This window comes from Crocodylus porosus, unplaced genomic scaffold (genome assembly GCF_001723895.1).
Source record: "Crocodylus porosus isolate Cpor-Errol unplaced genomic scaffold, CroPor_comp1, whole genome shotgun sequence".
Taxonomy (NCBI): Eukaryota; Metazoa; Chordata; order Crocodylia; family Crocodylidae; genus Crocodylus; species Crocodylus porosus.
This window is the reverse complement of record NW_017728906.1, coordinates 136,854,044-136,861,654: the sequence shown is the minus strand read 5'-3', so window position 1 is coordinate 136,861,654 and position 7,611 is coordinate 136,854,044.

Below are 7,611 nucleotides of genomic sequence, written 5' to 3'. Positions count from 1 at the left end.
TCTTGCTGGGATCCTATGACCTCAGCTGACTTTTTCCCCTTTGGGCAGGGGGCTGCACTCGATGATCTCCTGAGGTCTCTTCCTGCCCTGATGTCTATGAATATGAAATCTATGAAAGAGATATATAGACAGTGGAAGTAGGGGGCAGCCCCGAAGGAGGCATACACCACCCTGGCACACTATTGCAGGGAGTCAGTTAGGACTGGAGCTTAGGCTGGCTACAACAATCAAGGACAATAAAAAGTCCTTCTACAGATATGTAGAGAGCCAAAAAAAAAGGCGCAGAGTAGCATAGGGCCCCTGTAGGACAAATCAGGCCAGTTGGTGGTTGATGCAGACAAAAAGGCAGAGCTCTTCAATGAGTTCTTTACTTCAGTATTGCTTAATACAGAGCAAGACAATCCTCCCACCTTGAACATAAACAGATGTCCAAAAGGCACCAGACCACCAAAGGTTAGTGCTGACTTAGTTAAAGAACACTTGGAAGGGCTAGATGGGTAGAAGTCAGCCGGCCTGGATGACCTCCATCCACAGGTGCTGAAAGAATTGACCAATGTCATTGCTGAGCCTCTGGCAAAGCTGTTTCAGCTGTCATGGTGCTCCAGACGGGTCCCTGAGAACTGGGAAAAGGCCAACATGGTGCCCATTTTTAATAAGAGAAGGGGAGAGCCAGGTAACTTTAGGCCAGTCAGTCTTACCTCTATCCCTGGGAAAATACTAGAACAAATCATCAAAAAGCATATTTATGAAAGTCCAGCAGGGGAAATGATGCTGAATGGAAACCAGCATGGGTTCATCACAGGTAGATATTGCTTGAAAAACCTTATAGCCTTTTATGACCAGGTCACACATTGCCTTGACACAGGAGCAGAGGCCGATGTCATCTACCTGGATTTTAGGAAGGCCTTCAACTCGGTTTCGCATCCTATTCTTATAGGGGAACTAATGGGCTGTGGAGTGGATGCCTGCACATTAAGGTAGGTGGCTAACTGGCTTAGGGACCACACCCAGAGAGTGGTGGTTGACGGGTCATTTTAAACCTGGAAGGAGGTAAGCAGTGGGGTCCCACAGGGTTCGGTCCTTGGTCCGGTATTATTTAATATCTTCATCAGTGATTTGGATGAGGCTGTACTGAGCACCCTCTCAAGTTCGCAGATGATACCAATTTATGGGGAAAAGTTAATACACCAGAGGGCAGGGAGCAGTTACAGACTGACCTGGACAGTTTAGATCAATGGGCAGAACATAATAGGATGCAATTCAACAAAGATAAATGTAAGGTACTCCACCTAGGAAGGAGGAATCCCCAGCATGCCTACAGGTTGGCAGATGTCTTCCTCAGCAGCTCAGAGGCTGAGAGAGATCTTGGAGTCATAATTGACTCCAAGATGAACATGATCTGGCAGTGCAACAAGGCTATCAACAAAGCCAATCGCACCTTGTCATGTATTAGGAGATGCATGACCAACAGATCGAGAGAGGTGATGCTCCCCCTCTATGTGGCATTGGTCAGGCCACAGTTGGAGTACTGTGTCCAGTTTTGGGGCCGCACTTCAAGAGGGACACAGAGGATCTGGAAAGGGTTCAGAGGAGGGCCACCCACACAATTAATAGTCTCCATAAAGGACCCTATGAGGAGAGGTTGAGAGATCTGTATCTCTTCAGCCTATACAAAAGATGGCTGAGGGGTGACCTTGTGGCCAGCTATAATTTATCAGGGGAGGACAGCAGGGGACTGGGGATGTGCTATTTACCAGAGCACCTCAGGGAGTAACTAGGAATAATGGGTAAAAACTAGCGGAAAGTAGATTTCGGTTAGACATTAGGAAGAAATATTTTACAATAAGGGTGGCCGAAGTCTGGAATGGGCTTCCAAGAGAGGTGGTGCTGTCACCTAACTTGGCGGTCTTCAAGAGGAGGCTTGACAATCATCTGGCTGGGGTTATCCGACCTCGGTCCTCTTTCCTGCCAGGGGCAGGGGGTCAGACATGATGATCCATTGGGTCCCTTCGAACTCTAAAATCTATTAATCTTCCTGAAGTGTGAATCCAAAGAGGATGGAACTATACTATTCTCAGTCTTGACAGATAACAGAACAAGGAACAACAATCTCAAGTTGCAGCAAGGTAAATTAAGTTAGATATTAGGAAAAACTTTCTCATTAGGAGGTTAATAAAGCACTAGAACAGAAGAGGTGATGGAATCTTGATCCTTGGAATTTTTTAAGACACAGCTACACAAAGCCTTGGCTGGGATGATCTAATTGGGTCTGGTCCTACTTTGAGCAGGAGGTTGGACTAAGTGACCTCCTGAAGTCCCTTTCCACCCTAATTTTCTATCATTCTATAATTTTTTAGGACTTCAATAGGACCAAGATTATAACCTGTATTGTTCAGAGGCATAACTAGATATTTTTGTGCCCTGGGCAAAAATGCTGGACAGCAGAGCCAGAGAATGTATGTGGAGAGAAGAGAGCTGGCAGGGGAGCAACTGAGAACTGGAGTCTTAAGTTACTAAAAAAACGAAAGGACCCCTGTTGTTGCTACAGGTCTTTCTGTATATAAGCAAGCTTCTGCTGCCATGGAATGACGACCCCCTCTAAATTGGTACCTGGTGATCATGCCCCGGTTGCTCACCCCTACTTATGATAATGCAATTTTTCCCCAAATAACCACTACATTCCCATTCCAGGGCTCTACAATAATTTACTTTGAACCCTTCTCTACATCTTCAAATGTATGTGTACCAGTTCTTTTTGACCTGTAAACTGAATGAGATTTCTTCCGGAACCTGTTAGTTCTGTTCCTGATTTAGACAAATTGCTCTTTGCAAAAGCAGTTCTAATGAATACATTTTTCACTAAGAAAATAACCAATTTACTTTATAGGCTTTTGAGTCCTCAAAATAGAGTTTACTAGGAAATTTAAAGGTTTAAGAATTTACTCTGAAATGTCTTATTGAAATGTCATGCCTACACAATGCCATTCCAAATAGGTGTTTTTATATGTGGCAACTTTGGCTTGGAGAGAGTGAACAGGAGAGCAAGAGCGACACTCAAGATTTCAAACACAGACAAAAAAGCTACCACAATAAGCATAAATCCTTAGGAAGAAAAGTTTTCTGAGTTTTCTACTTGCTTTAGTGTTGCACACCTCTCCAACTTACATTCTCAAACTGAATCAGGCTCTTTGTCTGGCAGAAAGGACATTCCAATGGTGCTCTATAACACATTTCTACCTCCAGACTCCAAGTGCTTCTATCCTCCATTATGTGAAGAACATGTAAGACAGAGTTTCAGTTTCAAACTCTTGTCTATTCAAAGAGTAAAACTATCACAAATCAAACAGAGCTGTCTTTTTCTCAGTGGTTGCCCCAAAAAGCCCAGTACTTTTTTATGTTCATTGGGAAATCTATTTTACTAGCCAATTGCCTGTCAAGAATGCCAGAAGGAGAGGGCTGGGATGCTGTACTGCCACCTAATGCCCCATACTGCTGCAGTTCTGCCTTTTGCAGGGAGTGGGGTGAGGGAGCCAAGGCCAGTGATGCTGGCCTCAGCTCCTTCACCCTCCATCCGGTCCTCAGCGCTGCTTCAGAATCATGGCAGTGCTCCCCCATGTTTGTTTCTGTCAGCCAATCAGAATGCAAGTACAGCACTGTGGACCAACAGACAGACAGACTTAAGTTTCTATAATATTAGAATTCTATTTTCTTCGTACCATGATATTGCAACAAAGTTGCTTGTTGTGTAACTACTCAGAACTTTCATTTTCTATGTAAGAGACGAAAGATTATTTAAATAAAGTGATACACCACTCACTACTATTAAAATCTTTGTTGTTTTATAAAATTGGATCTGAGTTACAGAATAAGAACATAAGAATATTTAGTATTTTTTCCCTTTCTCCACTTCTAATACATAAAACATTGAAGTCCAAACTGTCTTCACAAACAGGTGCACATCTTGGGAGAGAGACATTATAGTGCACACAAGAGTTTCATAATTCTAATCTCCCAGCTGAGGCGAGACATTTTCTGGAGTATTGTAGGGCTTGGTAGGTGTATTTATTTATCAGCCTAATTGTGGGCAGTAATAGTTTCACATGTTATTAGATGTTATGGTCGGAAGGGACCTATTCGATCATCAAGTCTGACCCCCTGCCCTGGGCAGGAATGAGTGCTGCTGTCAGATGACCCCAGCCAGGTGTCTGTCCAATCTCCTTTTAAACACCTCCAAGGAATGGGACAGCATCACCATCCTTGGAAGCTTATTTCATATTTTGGCAACCCTCACTGTAAAGAACTTTTTCCTGATGTCCAGTCTAAATTTGCTCTCTTCCAGTTTGTGGCCATTATTTCTAGTTACCCTGGCAGGCATCCTGGTAAACATTGCATCCCCTATTTCTTGCTGCCTCCCCGCTCCCCCCCATGAGTTTGTAGGCGGCCATGAGATCACCTCTCAGCCTCCTCTTGTGGAGGCTGAAATGATTTGGGTGTCCCAATCTATCCATATAGGTTTTTTTCTGTAGGCCTTTAATCAGATGAGTGGCCCTCCTCTGAACCCTCTCCAGGACATCCACACCCCTCCTGAAGTGCGGTGCCCAAAACTGAGGTGCCCAAAATAATATTATCCAATAGCATGATATGATGCTAACAATTCTTGCTAGATTTGACTTCCTGATAAATATTGCTTCTTTATAACTGTGTAGAGGTAATTCATGTAACTGCTTAAAATCTTAGCAATTAATTTTACACCTAGACCTTAAGCTAACCCAAGTTGCACAGAGTAGTACTTTTGCAGCTTTCCCTTAGTCCCCTACAACAGAGATCAAACAGTTTATCAGAAATAGTTGGTGACTGTCTCCTACTTCTTTGAAAATATAGCTGGTGTACACACTTTGCAGTTTGAATGCTTGTTGACAACCTCTGTATGCATCTGCTGTCCACATTCATCTTCCCATATTTTATATTCAGTTTCATTTTATCATTATGGAATGCACTTTTTGGTAGTAGTTTCAAACTTACTCTTTACTAGTCTAGCTCTGCTTCCAGGAAATCAAGTATAAAAATCCTGTTAACATCAGTGGGAGGAGAGTTTGTAAATCCCATCCTTACTGTCTTGTTAGGGTGTTCAGATTCTTGCCTTTTTTCACGTGATACCTAGTCAAAATAATCAAAATAAATCTGGAAGATGAAATCATTAAACTGTTAAATGAACAGCTGTGAGCTTGCTATTTATTTCACAATTTATATTTATTCCCTCTCATTTGCCTACAGTAGCTGTCGTTATTCCTGGATTCCTATTCTAGGGTTCCTTATTTCATTTCATAGCTATGTAAACCTAATCCAACAAGTTTAATTTACCTGAAATTACATTTCTCTATGAAAAGCATTATGGACAATTTTCCAATTGTTTTTCTATGACAAAAAACAAATATAACTATAGGGAAACTGAGCAATTTTATTCATATTGGACAAACACTTTCAATGTCTTGGAGTACTGGCTATTTCTTTGCATACTGTTTCTCATGGTAGGTATCTTTGAAATGATACCTGTGTTTACAGTGAATGATCATGACTAATGTTGTGAGCAAATAAAAAAAAATATCCAGAAAAATTGTATCATACCTAAAATTAATCTATGCAATATGAGGATATGACACATCCACTTTCATATACTTGTGAAATTAATATCTACCTATGTCTTTATATCACCCTGCATCATAGCATCTGAACACCTTACACTCATTAGGAAAGTAAAATAGTAATATCTCTTTTGCTATTTTCTGTTTTCAGGAAATACTAAATTCAAGTCATTTGGTGTCACTACCATGAAAAATTTGGATCCAAGTGCAACTTTGGACCTCTCTCTATTGAACCTTATTAACAGAAATCCAGTTTTTACTGCTAGCTCCTTATTAGCAGGTATGAACTATAAGTTGTGTTTAAACATTGAGTTAATAAGTATTGGAAAGATCTTTATGTTTTTTCCTTGTTTCATCCATTTGTTGGTAGTTTCTTTTCTGTTGTATGTTTCAGTAGCATTATTGATTTTTGTATCACAGCTGACAAGTACATTTTCCCACCTTTTTAACAAATAAAGATATCAGAGCAACCCTGTCAGGAATCCCTGAGGCTAACAGCAATATGCTATCCATGATGATAGGGTTAATCCTGCTCTGTTTCCATAATAAAAAACAGTGTGACTTCCACAGCATGACTATGAATATTTCAACTAAAAATAAATGGTACAGTAATTCTAATTTATTGTGTACACATTTACAATTCTATTGAAAGTATTAAAGTAAGTCAACAAAGTGTACTAAACAATTGCTTTCGTGTGACTTTATTATTTCTTAATGACAAACATATTTAAGACATTCATAAACATTGTTTACCTAGGGCATGTGTCTTGACACTATCTTTTTAGTAACATAGAACTAGAAGATAGAACAATGCTTAATTGCCTCCTTTCTACCCTTGCTTATGTCAAACTCATACCTCAGAAAAACAATAAACATTAAGAGAAACTGAAATTCAAATGATCTAGATGATTAGGGGGAAAATATTTATTTAAAATATTCTGAATTCAAACTGAAAAATTGAGTAGAATAAATCCTATTTTTTATGAACATCATACACCTTTCAGTGTATTTTCCCAAATATGTAGAGTTAAATCATATATTTCATAGACATTAGGGCTGGAAGGGACCTCAGAAGATCTTTGAGTCCAGCCCCTACCCCAGGGGAAGAATTTCATCGGGGTCATAGGATCCCAGCAAGATAAACATCCAAATGTCTCTTGAAGGCATTCAAAGTAGGTGTTTGAACCACCTTTGGCAGCAGCCTATTCCAAACCTTGGAGGCTCAAACAGTAAAGAAATTCTTCCTTATGTCCAGCCTGAAATGGTCATGGAGGAGTTTGTGACCATTTGAGCTTGACATCTCTTGGTGCACACTGGTGAACAGACATTCCCCCAATTCGTGCTGAGTACCTTGATAAACTTATAGGTTGCCACCAGATCACCCTTGAGCCTGCGCTTTTTCAGGCTGAAGAGTTCCATAGCTTTCAGCCTGTCATCATAAGTTCTGTTTGCCTGACTTGTGATCATGCGCATGGCTCTCCTGTGGACTCTCTCAAGCTTCTCCACATCCTTTTTGAATTGTGGAGCCCAAAACTGGACACAATACTCCAGCTGCGGCCTCACCAAAGCTGAATACAATGGGACAGTGACATCCTGGGATTTGCTTGAGAAGTCTCTATGGATGTAAGCCAGCATTTTGCTCACTTTACTAGCTGTAGTATCACACTGAAGGCTCATATTCATGTTGTGGCAATCTTGACCCCCAAGTCCCTTTCATCCATAGTGCTAGCCACCGTAGCACTGCCGAGCCTATACGCACGCTGTGGGGTTTTGTTCTCAAGGTGGAGAACCTTGCATTCTTCGGTGTTAAACATCATCAGGTACTCATGTTCCCATTTCCTGAGCCTGTCAAGGTCAGCCTGGATCACCCTCCTGTCATCAGGTGTGGATGCTTACCCCAAAGTTTGGTGTCATCGGCAAACTTGGCCAGTCCACTTCTGATGCAAATGTCCACATGATTAATGAAGAT